The 14,211-nt window shown below is 35.8% G+C and overlaps 1 long non-coding RNA gene across 1 annotated transcript; it reads right to left on the reverse strand.

The window, feature by feature from the left end:
• Window positions 1–2,631: 2,631 nt before the first annotated feature.
• Window positions 2,632–10,195, reverse strand: LOC136794231 (uncharacterized). The gene is made up of 2 exons (XR_010840638.1): window positions 10,112–10,195; window positions 2,632–3,376 (listed from the first exon to the last, which is right to left on the reverse strand). It is a non-coding gene; the product is annotated as an uncharacterized lncRNA (long non-coding RNA).
• Window positions 10,196–14,211: the final 4,016 nt, after the last annotated feature.

Raw genomic sequence — 14,211 nt, forward strand, 5'->3', positions numbered from 1 at the left:
GGGATACAGTGCTGAACAATAGGGATGCTCACTTCAGTGTCCCTTGTGGACATAGACAAGTGAATGGGTGGAGTCAGTATAACCTTCCCTGGTGAGGACTCAGAGGGAGCGATTCTGGACTGGGAGAAAAAATGGTGGGTGTTGGGGTGGGTTACCCTGCCCAGCTTCAGGAATTTATGGAAGGTGTTCCCAAGCAGGTGAGAGCCAACCAGAGGATGAATAGGAGGTAGGGAGGGGAAGCGGTTCCTTGCAGTGGAGAAAGATTAGGCTGGAAAAGTGAGCAAAGGTAAGATTTAGCAGGATCTTTTAAGGCATGGAAGGAGTTTGTACTGTTATCTTAAAGAACTGGAAGGAGGGACCTGGTGTGAATTCTATTTCTTCTTTGAAGTTTCTCCAGTATTTAAATTTCAAGTGATATTTTTCCTTCTTTGATTTCCAAAGCAATTACTGGCTCTACTTAGCAGCCTTACTCTGAATTCATGCATGGTATTTTTATCATCCTGTGGTCATTCTGTGCTGTTTGTTCTCAACTTTTTTTGTGCAAACCGCACACATCCAAGTATTGTATTTTTGACTTGAATGTCCAAAACATATAACACATCTATTTAAAAGTTCCCAGTGTAATTGTTCCTCCCATGAAACAATGTCATTTAATATCACCCTTCTTACCTCTTATATGCATCAAATTGTGACCACTCAGATATAAAATTCACATCAAAATTGAATGTATACTCAATGGTAACAAAAACTAATTTTATACATTGATTCAAATTCTGTGGCAAACCAATGAAGGAGACAACTTTCCCTGATGCGTGGTGTTAAAGGTGTGTTGTATTTTATATAAAAACTATCCTTGCCCCTGAGGAGTTTGCATTAAGTCAAGGTTGCTAGAATATATATAAGTATATATCCTCTATATAAGATATATAGACTATATATATATGTATTAATTCCTCACAATCTTATCATGGTTCTAGATGTAGCATAAGGTTTGCCTTGAATTCTACATTTATTTCCATGACTTGGTATACACTTTTTAAATCATGAAATATGTCAGATATCCAAAAATGTATAAAAAATAATATAAGGAACACTCACTTTCCACCACCCAGCTTAAAAACTAAAACATTATAATGACAATTGAACCTCAGCTTTACCCCTCCCCACTGAGAGATAACCACTGTCTTGAATTTGGTGTTTATCATTCCCACATATGCTCTAACTCCAGTTCTGGGTACTCATGAACAATGGGTGGTATTGCTTCTCAGATTTTAGAATGTTGTATGAATGATGTCATAATGTATCCTTCTGCAACTCTTTTTGGCTCACTACTGTATTTGAGATTTGTCCATGTTTATTGGTTGCAAATCTTCACTAAAGTACACAGTGCTGCAGTGAACGTGTTTGTATTTGGTTCCTTGTGTACCTGTGTGAGAGCTTCTGTAGGCATGTAGATCTAGTGTGGGGTTACTGGATTGTAGGACATGTGCAATATCGACCTAACTAGACATGGCTAAGGATGCTGTTCAGAGGCAGGACAATTCACACTCCCATCTGCAGAGTGTGAGTTTCTCTGGCCTTGTTCTATGTTTTTTAAATTAAAGGATAGTTGATTTACAATGTTGTGTTAGTTTCAGTTGTATAGCAGAATAATTCAGTTATACATACATGTATATATGTACATATATGTATCTATACTCTTTCATATTCTTTTCCTTTATAGGTAACGATAAAATATTGAGTACAGTTTCCTGTTCCATATAGTAGGTTCTTGTTTGTTAACTATTCTATATACAGTAGTGTGTATCTGTTAATCCCAAACTCCTAATTTATCCCTCCCTCTCCGTTTCCCCTTTGGCAACCATAAGTTTGTTTTCTATGTTTGTGGGTCTGTTTCTGTTTTGTATGTAAGTTCATGTGTATCATTTTTTTAAGATTCTACATATAAGTGAGTAGTATTCCATTGTATTTATATATCACATCTCCTTTAACCATTTATCTGTTGATGGACATTTAAGTTGATTTAATGCCCTGGTTATTGTAAACAGTGCTGCTATGAACATTGGGGTGCATGTGTCTTTTTGAATTATGGTTTTCTCCAGATATATGCCAAGAGTGGGATTACTGGATCATATGGTACCTCTATTTTTAGTTTTTTAAGGAACCTCTACACTGTTCTCCAGAGTTGGTCTCACATTCTTGATAACCCATATTACTTTCAGATTTAGGGATCTGATGTACTCATAGGGTAAAACAAACTTTATTAAATGAGTAGAGTTTGCTTTAGAACTTCCCAGAGAGCAGTAAATGGCTACCGTAAAATTTTTGACAACCTAGAATTAGTTGATTGGATTATTTAAAAAATATTCAAACATAAGAGTAATGTTAAGGAGAATTATAGAAAAAGCCTTTAGTATTACCCCCTTAACATAGTCACTTTTAAAATATACAACACATATTCATTGACTTGGTAATTACTTGTTGCCTTAACCAAACTGAATAATTTTTAAAACCAACTCATTATTGGCTTATTTTACATTTTATGTATTTTTTCCAAATGTGTTTACTCCTGTATTGCTGTTCTAATGGGTCTGAGCTGGACTACAGTTAAGTAAAAATGAATAGAACAAGTGCCCACATCAGACTTGCCTTTATTTTAGAACTTGTCTCTTGCTAACATTGTAATTCCCAAGAACAGTTCTGGCCAGATAGAGTATTCATGCTTTTCCATAATGTTTTGTTTTGTTTGAAGCAAAAGTCAAGTACACACAGTGCAAAGCATGCTAAAACATAAAACAGATGATCACAGCACAAGATAACAGTTTATAAAATTAGCCTCATCTCACTTTTTTCTTTCTTACAAATTCCATTGTTTTGTAAATGTCCTGGTAAGAGCAAGCATTGCCTATAATGATGGGTTTCTATTTCTCTAAATAGATAGAAGACATTCTTAGGAAATTCTAATTCTAAATTCTTTTTACTCGAGTCCAACTTGAGATATAGATGTGATAAAAAATTATGGCAAAAATATCCTTTAGGCAGGTACTTCATCACAATTGATGCCTCATGCAGAGTAGTCAAAGAAAGGATTCAGTTAATTCTTCAAGGTCAGTTGTCCCAATTCTCAGGAGAAATGAAATCATTCCTAGTTTCTTGGTTTGCTCATTGATGTCTTCACTCAGAGAAGTTTTTCCCGCAGATTCGAAACAGAACAGATTTATCATGTTATTAGCCAACTGTTTTCATGAAAAATTCCTGCCATTTAACATTCCATCTCTAATATATGATTTATACTTCCTCGTTAGAACCATATAGAATTACTCATGCCAATGGACCTATGTTCTTTTCTCCTATGATTATCTTGTGTCCTCACCATCTGCAAAACAAAAATATGTGTTGCTCTTAATGTCACTGGATTTGTTTAAAATGTTCCCTTTAGAGACTACTCCTTTTTATGTCACATAAGAAAAAAACATGCATAGTTTTTTCATTTTCAATAGTTATAATAAAAGAGTGATGTGATAACAGATATAAATGAACAACATGTAAGTAGAACTGTAGATATACTTCTTCCTGGGAAAATACTGGTACACTGATTACCTGAAATTTGATGCTTAGCATATTTAGTGGCTGGTATCACTGATTCAGAGCTAGAAGGAATGTGCAGAGCTAGAAAGACTATGCCCATAATCCTTCTGATTTTTTTTTTAGCATTAATTTCCAGGACAACATTCCTTCCCCTCCTCTCTTCCTCACTTCTCCCTGATCACCCCCGTGTGAGCTTTGGCTTCCAACATCAGCACATATTATTCTTTGGAGGGCTGATGCCCAGCTACTAGAGTGGCTTTAACCACATAGAGCATATCTGGGAGTTCAAGGCAGCGCTTGACCAATCAATGATCTATGAAGGAATAAGAAAGCCTTTGGTGAGGACGACTCTGCAGCACAACTCACATGCCTGAGTGACTGGAAGGAGGGAGCTAAAGCTGCCCTCTGTGGCAGTTTCATGAGATGACACCCTTGTTTGCTTCTACCCCTTCCCTGTCTTGCTGCCTCCCTTTCCTTCTGATTCTCCCCTGAGTGAATGCCATCTCCATAAGTCACATTCATGTGAATCCACGTCTCAGAGTTGGCTCTGGGGAACCCGGCTCAAAACAGGATCTGAAAGACAATCTCACTTACTTATCTTCATACACTTTTGCTTACATACCCACCTCAAAGGAAAATACTCTTGCCTTGCATATTTTAAAGTGTACATCTATTTTTTTTAATTGTTGGAAAGGATATAATTTGTAACATATTGTAAAAACTGACATTTAAAAATAAAACTTCCACATTTCTCCTCTTTTAATTTACCCAATGGAATCTAAACATCACAGTGATCTGATACCACCATTATTCATTTAAATATACCATATGATTTCACTTATATGTGGAATCTAAAAATAAACAAACAAATGAACAAACATAATAAAACAGAAACAGAATCATAGATACAGAGAACAAACTAGTGGTTCTTGGGGCAGGGTGGGAGAAATAGGTGAAGGAGATTAAATGGTACAAACCTTCAGTTATAAAATAGATAAGAGAGGTGTGGCCAAGATGGTGGAGTAGGAAGACCCTGAGCTCACCTACCCACTGGGTACACCAATATTACAACTATTTATAGAGCAACTATCTGTGAAAACGACATGAAGACTAGAAGAAAAGATTTTTCACAACTATGAGACCAGCATAACCTGAATACCAAAACCAGACAGACAAAGATGACACAGAAAAGATATTACAGACCAACATCACTGATAACACAGATGCAAAAATCCTCAACAAAATACTAGCGAACCAAATTCAGAAAAGCATAAAAAGGATCATACACCATGATAAAGTGGAATTGATCCCTGGGATGCAAAGATGGTTCAACATCCGTGAATCAATTAATGTGATACAACAGATTAACAACTGAAGAATAAAAATCGTATGATCATCTCAAGAGATGCAGAAAAGGCTTCTGACAAAATTTGACATCCATTTATGATAAAAACTCTCCAGAAAGAGAACATATATCAACATAATAAAATAAATATATGATAAACCTACAGCCAACATCATAATCAACATAATAAAAGAAATATATGATAAACCTACAGCCAACATCATATTCAACAGTCAAAAACTGAGAACTTTTCCTCTAAGATCAGGAAAAACACAAGGATGCACACTCTTGCCACTTCTATTCAACATAGTAATGGAAAACCTAGTCATAGCAATCAGATAAGAAAAATAAATAAAAGGCATCCAAATTGGAAATGAAAAAGTAAAACTGTAGCCACTTGCAGATGACATGATATGATATATAGAAACCCTTAAGAAACCACACAAAACACACACACACACACAAACAACTACTGGGACCAATAAATAAATTCAGTAAAGTTGCAGGATACAAAATTAATATACAGAAATCTGTTGCATTTCTATACACTAGCAAACTATCAGAAAGAGAAATTAAGAAAACTATCCCATTTACAATTGCATCAAAAAAAAAAAAACTAGGAATGAACTTAAGCAGTGAGGTAAAAGTCTTGTACTCAGTAAACTATAAGACATTGATGAAAGAAATTGAAGATGACACAAATAGGTGGAAAGATATACCATGCTTATAGATTAAAGGGATTATTAAATTAAATTATTAAAGGAATTATTAAATGACTAAATTCCATAAAGCAATCTAAAGATCCAATGCAACCTCTATCAAAATACCAATGGCACTTTCCACAGAATGAAAACAAATAATTCTAAAATTTGTATGGAAACCCAAATGACCTTGAATAGCCAAAACAATCTTGAGAAAGAAGAACAAAGCTGGAGGTACCATACTCGTTGATTTCAAACTATCTTACAGAGCTACAGTAATAAAAATAGTATGGTACTTGCAGAAAACAGACATATAGATCAATGGAACAGAATAGAGAACCCAGGAATAAACCTACAACTATGTGGTCAATTGATCTACAATGAAGGAGATGAGAATACACAATGGAGAAAAGACAGCCTCTTCAATACATTGTGTTGGAAAACTATATAGCTGCATGCAAAAGAATCAAACTGAACTGCTCTCTCACACCATAAAAAAATAAGCTCAAATGGATTAAACACTTAACTCTAAGATACATACAACTCCTAGAAGAAAACATAGGCAGTATGCTTTTCTTAAGGATTGGCTCTTTAGCAAGAGAAACAAAAGCAAAAATAAACAAATGGGATTTCATGAAACTAAAAAACCTTTTGCACAGTTAAGGAATCTATCAACAAAACAAAAAGGCAACCTACTGAATGGGAAAAGATATTTGCAAAGGGTATATCCAATAAGGGGTTAATATCCAAAATGTCCAAAGAAGTTATACAGCTCAACATCAAAAAACCAAACAACTCAATGAAAAAATGGGCAGAGGACCCATGTAGACATTTTTCCAAAGACATACAGATAACCATCAAACACATGAAAAAATGCTCTTCAGTGAAATGCAAATCAAAACCACAATGCTATACCTCTTCATACCTGTCAAACTGGCTATCATCAAAAAGTCAATAAATAACAAGCTTTGGTGAGGATGTGGAGAAAAGGGAAACGGTGTGCTCTTTCAGTGGAATTGTAAATTGTAACCACTGTGGAAAACAGTAGGGATGTCCCTAAAAAAATTAAAAATGGAACTGCCATAAAACTCAGCAATTTCATTTCTTGCTATTTACTCAAAGAAAACAAAACACTAATTCAAAAAGATATATACATTTTAGTGTTCAATGCACCACTATTTACAATAGCCTAGATATGGAAGAAACCCGATGGATGAATGGATAAAGATTTGGTATATATATGGAATATTATTCAGCCATAAAAATGAAATCTTGCCATTTGTGACAACATGGATGGATCTAGAGAGTATGATGCAAAGTAAAATGAGTCAGACAAAGATGAATACCACATAATCTCACTTATATGTGGAATCTAAAAATCAATACAAACAAACAAAACAAAGTGAAAATAGACTCATAGATACAGAGAACAAACAGGTTGTAGCTGGAAGGGATAAAAGGGGATTAAGAAGTACAAACCTCCAGTTACATAATAAATAAGCACAGTGGATGCATGTACTATTATTATATTCTTTGATAAAATAATATTTCTTATAATTTGTTTTGTATATATATTTTTCAGAATTTTGAATCTGCAATTTAGCTCATTCAGTTTGTAGGACATATCCCCATATATCCTAATTGGCAGAACTAGTCTTTACTGTAAAACCAATCAACTAGTCCTTACTGTAAAACCAATTTCTGCTGTAGAAAGACTGATTTCTTCTTCCAATTGAAATAAGTATGTTACTAAGGGTCTCTGTTATGACATCCTGAGATTTCATTCTGAGATACTTAAATGATTAAGGCTCTTGCTATGATTTTTTTGGTCTGATGAAACCACGCTTGCTCTCCATTGATATTTCTCTTTGGTGCTCTCTTTGCTTTGTTTTCACAGAATTCTTACTCAGGAGAGATGTATCCTTTGACAAGAGTTGGGAAATGGAACAGGCCAGATTACTAAGTGAAATTTATCATAACTCCAATCATGCCCACTCTATAACATATCTGGGTTCAGAATATCCAAGCATGAGTTCAAATAACAAAGCTCTAGCAACACAATTCTTCTGTAACAGAAACATGTACAGAATGGAAAAGACCTGAATTCTTACCTGGCTTAAAGGAGGTCTACAGAGCCAATATTTAAAATGACACTTTGTTTGACAACATGCGCCCCCATTCTGTGTTTCCCTAACAGGGTCTTACATCTGGGCAAAGCACCATAAGATTTAGAATGACTGAGAAATATGCCATTTTTCTGTGTGTGTGATGTGAGGAGCACTTGTAAAAGGGGATGCAGGAGAGACCTCCATTATTTATCAGACAAAAACATTCTCAGATAGATAGAGTCCTTTAGTACTAGTTTTTAGAAATCCATGCACTTGAAAGTCTTTGCAGGTCTCCCATTGTCCCCAAGTATAAAAAACACTAATGTTGCCCAAGTGCTTCCTTAAACAATAAAGTTGAGGATCAGGGCAATCCAGTGCCTTTTCATGATCACAAAGCTAGTTAGTGACAGAACCGAAACTAGCTCTGGATCTCCTCATTCTCAGTTTGGCCTTCTCTCCATCATGGTCATCAACATCATCATCATCCTCATCATCTTAAACAATAGCTAACATTTATTAAGCTTTTACTCTATGCAAACTGCTGTTTGAAGCACTTTACATTCATTTACTGCTCACATTAGCCTATGATGTAGGCTCTACAATTACCCCAGGTGGAGAAATGGAAGCTCAAGAGGCAAAACGATATGCCCAAGATCAAATGACCAGTAATTGCAGAAATAAGATTCAGATCCATGTCTGACCTCTGGATTCACTCTTTCAACTAGTTTTCCAAAGTGATTTCTATAAAACATGACCCCAGTAAGATGCTCCCTGATACAAAATGCTGTGGTCAAATTGGTTTGAATATTAGCTCTTCTCTCAGAATCACAATGAACATGAGTCTATTAAAGTCACTGAGAAGTCCTGCAAAAAGGACACCTATTTATTAGTGTTTTACAGAAAAATGATTTTTCCCAAAAACTTTTAGTATCTAGTGACAGGACCCCCCTATTAATAAGAGTAATTTAGGCTCAATATCTGTACACTAAGTCAGTGGATGGCAAACTCTAGCCCACATCAAAATCATCTAGAGGGCCCCATCCCAAGCTTCTGACTCAGTAGGTCTCTGGTGGAATCCACGAATCTGCATTTCTGATGAGTTCTTAGGTGATGTTGATTTTCCTGGTCCAGGGACCACACTTTGAGAAACACTGCACTTGATGTTGGAAAAATAAAGGCTAAGAAACAAGCCCTGGGTTCGCATAATGGAAAAACAAACACAGTTACACTTTAAAAAATGTACATTAAAATCTTTCAAGTATACATTATAATGAGCAAACAGAAAATGTGTACATTAAGTAGGTGGATAAAAGTGAAAACATCAGAAAAATGGGCAGGTGAAAAGAAAAGCCCTCTCTTTGGGAAAACAAAAGCAAAGCAAAGCAGTGCAAAGGCTGATTATTCTTCACAATGGATTTTTATTTTTAATTGTCAAACATATTACCAGACAGATAATTCATAGAGGGATAAGCCTTGTTGGTTATGTGCCCAACACAGCATATTCTGAGCTTCATATGTAGCATTTCCAACCTTTCAACAATGCAAAGGTAGGTTTTATTATCTCCTTTTCAAGCTTTAAGGTGAACTTGTGTTCTATAAACATAATTATAGAGTATGAAATATTGTGACAAACAGTATTGGATTAGGTGCTGTGAATGTTCTTTGAGAAAACACTTCAGATGTCTGCAGCTTCCATTTCCTTATCTGTGAAAAGATACAGTACAACTCAGAGATTTCTAAAGCCATTCCAATTTTCAAATTCTAACCTCCCATAATTCTAAGAAGAGAGCCAAACTGAGGTTTTCTGAAAAGACTCAGACTGACTTCAAGGAGCAGGGCTGTCCAAGTCACCAAATCAAGCTGTCAGCTAGAACTCTCTGAGGGAAATGATTAAAGATATCATCCACTTCTATATGTATGATATATAATTAAATAGAAAAATGGAGAAACCTTTTGAAGGAGAAAATTATGAGAAATGATAATAAACAAGAAAGGTATTGGTAATGTTCACTTGATAATAATTATAGTATATACCATATATAACAATATAGTATATATCATATATATTATTTTATATATCTATAAAATGTATATATTATATATAATGTATGCATACATATACATATATACAATGTATATTGTATGTTATGTATTATATATTCTATATATATTAGATATGGGTATAATTGTAGATATAGATAGCATATAGAATATAATAAAATCAGCAAAATTATGGAAAACGAGAGATGAGGAAGGAGGAAATATGAAAAATATAGACAAAGAGGAGAGAGAAGATAAGATGTAAGAAAAGGAAAAATAAATATAAATATGATGAAATATATGGTCTGGTCAAGAAGGACTAAGCTTACTTTGGCTTCAGGATGGAGTGAGCCCATGCTGTCTCTCTCTTCCACTGATTGCAACTGAAAACTTGACAAAACATCAAAAGCAACTACTTAAGAACTCTGTAAAGTAAATAGAAACAGATATTGTAAAGGGGCATGAGTTTCCCATTTTCTTTTTTGGCCTTGTGCAGAGCCCCAGTCCTAGAGCTCCATGGTGGCCATGGAGCAGGTGGCTTAAACTTGAAACCCCCATATTTCTGGCCAGAAGAACTAGGAAAAGGGCCCCCTGTGTGTCAAAGATCATAGAAGAAATCTCCATTTTTTTCTTCTTTTCTCTCATGGTTTTGCACTAAAGGTGGGCTCCAGTTTGGAGCTGAGGAGAAGGCTAGGTAGCTAAAATTAAAGAGAAATTACTCTGTCCCCTATCTTTGGGGGCAGAGTAACCAAGAAAAGAGGACCTGTTGGTCAGCATGTGGGGGTAGCCTCAGAGAAGAGAGCTGGAGAAAGGCATTCCCTAATTTTAATGATGAGAACTACATAAATCCCAGATTCTCCCCTAAGCTTTACATGGATGTGAAAGACTCAAAAACAGGATAGCAAAGGCTTTGGACACTAAACTGAGATTGGAACCATTGCCCACAAAAAGTGAGACATTGACATTCTGAACCTAGCACACTGATTGTCTGCTGAAAAAATTAAAGTTCTACAGAGAATTATAATAGATTTAGAGTCTACAAAATGTAATATTTGAAGAAGATGTGGAATATATATACAATGGAATATTACTCAGCCATAAAAAGAATGAAATAATGTCATTTGGAGCAAATGGATGGACATAAAGATTATTATACTAAGTGAAGTAAGCCAGACCAAGAAAGACAAATATCATATGATATCACTTATATGTTGAATCTTAAAAAAAATTCAAGTGAACTTACTTACAAAACAGAAACAGACCCACAGACATAGACAACAAACTTATGGTTACCAAAGGGGAGAGGGACAGGGAGTGATAAATTAGGAGTTTGGGATTAACATATACACACTACTATACATAAAATAGATAATCAACAAGGATCTACTGTATAGCACAGGGAACTATACTCAATATTTTGTAATAACCTATAAGGGAAAAAATCTGAAAGATAATATATATATACATATATGCATATATGTATATATAACTGAATCATTGTGATGTACACCTGAAATTAACACATTGTAAATCAACTATACTTCAATAAAAACTATATGTATGTTTTAAAAACCAAGATGCTTCAACCTAAAACAATTTTTTTAAGATACAATCCAAAATTATGTAACATAACAGAGAACAAGTAGCTGTGAATAGTATTCAAAGGATAAGACAATGGATGCCAACTTTCTAATTGACTCAGATGTTGCAATGATCAGACAAAGACATTAAAGCAGCTATTATAACTGTGATCCATGAGACAAAGGGAAACTTGAACAGAAGGATATTCTCAGCAGTGACATAAAGAATACAAAAAAGAATGAAAAAGAAGTTTTAGAGGTAAAAAATACAGTATCTGAAATTTTAAAAATTCCCTGGATGAGCTCAGTAGCAGAGTGAAGATGACAGAGGAAAGAGTCAGTGAATTTCAGGGTAGATTAATTACATGATCTGAAGAGAGAAAGGAAAATGGAAACAATGAACAGAGCTTTGGAGACTTGACGAACAAAATCAAAAGGGTCCAGCATTTGTTTCATTGGGATTCTAGAAGGAAAGTAGAAAGAGATTCATTCAGAAAAAAAAAATTGAGGAAGTAATGGCCAAAACTTCCCAAATTGGTAAAAGACATAATATTACAGATTTTAAAAGCTCAAAGAAAACCCCACTCAGACATATAATCAAACTGCTGAAAACAAAAGATAAAGAAACAATCTGGAAGCAGCTAGAGAAAAAGTACATGTTACAAAAGAAAGGAACAATTATTGAAATGACTGTAGATTTCTCATCAGAAGCCATGGAAGCCAAATAACAGTAGAACACCATTTTTTCTTTAAAGTGCTGAGTGAAAAGAACTCTGAACACAGAATTTTATACCCAACAAAAATAGCTGTCCAGAGTGAAGACAAAATAAATACATTTCCAGATAAAGGAAAACTAAGAGAATTTGTTGCCAACGTATCTATTCTAAAGGACAACTCTGATAGGAGGAAATTGTAGAGGAAGGGACACAAGTGAGAAATCAAGTGGGGGGGTGGAAGGGAGGAAGGGAGTAAGGAAAAGTTGCATTGAGTAAGGGAAAGTGGCAGGTACTGATGTAGTTCATCCAGGCACAGAGCTCCATGTTTATACGGCAATCTCATAAACATGACCTCATTTGTTCCCCTCCAAAAGCAGGAGACAGGAATTAATATCCTTCCTATGTAGATGGAGAAACTGAAGCTTAGAGAGCTTTAATGCTTTACTTGGACATGTCCCTGGTCTAGCAACTCCTGATTCAATGTGCTTTCCCAACACTGAGAGGAAGGACTTGGGGTAAATCAGAGGCAGAGTGGGTGGGTGGAAGAGAGGATGTCTTAGCTCAGATTGCCATAACATATACCATAGACTGGGTGGCTTGAACAGCAATAATTTATTTTCTCACAGTTCTGGAGGCTTGGAAATCTGAGATCAGGGAACCAGCCAGTTTGGTTCATGGTGAGAGCTCTCTCCCTGGCTCACAGACAGCCACCTCCTTTTTGTGTTCTCATATGGTGGAGAGTCCTAGTGTCTCTTCCTCTTATAATTACACCACTTCCATCAGACCAGGCCTCCACCCTTATGACTTCACTTAGCCTTAATCCCCTACCTCTAATACAGCCACATGGGGCGGGGGGGGGGGGTGTTAGGGCTTCAACATATGAATTTGGGGCACACAATCTAGTCCATAGCAGGGAATATAATTAACAGTGTAAGCACAGGAAGGAACCTTATAAATCTGCATTTCTCAAATGTGTCTATACATTATAATCAGCTGGATATTTGCTGACAATTCCACAGTCCACCCCAGACTCCACATCAATTAAATCACATTCTCTGGGGTTGAGACACAGGCATCCATATTTTTTAGAAGCTGCACAGGTGATTCTAGTGTGCATACAAGTTTGGAAAACACTACTATAAATCCTGATTGAATCAGTTCTGTTAAATATTTCAAGGTAGTTTTTGGATGAAAATGATAAGCTTAGTAGAATCAAAAGGATTATTATATTAATATAGTATATACCATATATAACATAAGATACATTGTATATATGTGTATATATATGAAGTATACATACATATATAGTATTTTACATACATACTGCATACATATATAGTGTTTTATTGCATAATTATGCCAACATTTATCATATGAGCAGTTGGGCATTTTTGTTCCCACTTTAAGGCCACTACAAATAGTTCTGTTATGAACATTCTAGTACCTGACCCTTAGCGAATATATATTCTTCTGTTATATACATTGGGATATATACATTGGGGTAAAATTGTTGGGTCATAGGATATGCACATTTTCAGTGTTAGTAGACACCCAGGAATATTTATTTTAAAATAACTTCTCCCATGATTTTGATACATAGCAGAGACTGTGAACAGCTGACCTTGAACTGACTATGCCTGCCTCTTCTCCATCTCCTATTTTCTCTTTAGCTATATGTCCACAGCCACTTCCCCATGCAGCCTAACAAGCACACAGAGATCTCAGAACCACAGCAGCCTTGTCCTCTCCAGGTTCCACTGTGCTGGGGCTCGGCCAGGAGCCTACATCTCAGACAAGGAAAGCCCTGGTCATCAAGGGAGAAAGCAGACCCTGAGTCTTCAAATCTGGAGGCCTGTCGCTCAGTTCCTCTCCTATCCCATCTCCACCAGAATGGAGGGTTCCTCCTGCTCCCTCAGAACCTGTGGTCCTTACACTTCTCCCTCTTACGTTTCTATTCCTTGACCCACCCCAGGCATTTATATCTAGCTCTGGTTTTGTCAAGGCCAGTGGCTCCTCTTTTTGCCTTCCAAGAGTTTTATCTCCCTTGCCCCCTTGTTTTGGGGACCCTTGTAGCCCTAGTTGATAAGCCCCTCTATTCTACAATCTCCATTTGTCTCCATGAGTTCTCATTGC

Source organism: Kogia breviceps, chromosome 5 (assembly GCF_026419965.1).
Source record: "Kogia breviceps isolate mKogBre1 chromosome 5, mKogBre1 haplotype 1, whole genome shotgun sequence".
Taxonomy (NCBI): Eukaryota; Metazoa; Chordata; class Mammalia; order Artiodactyla; family Physeteridae; genus Kogia; species Kogia breviceps.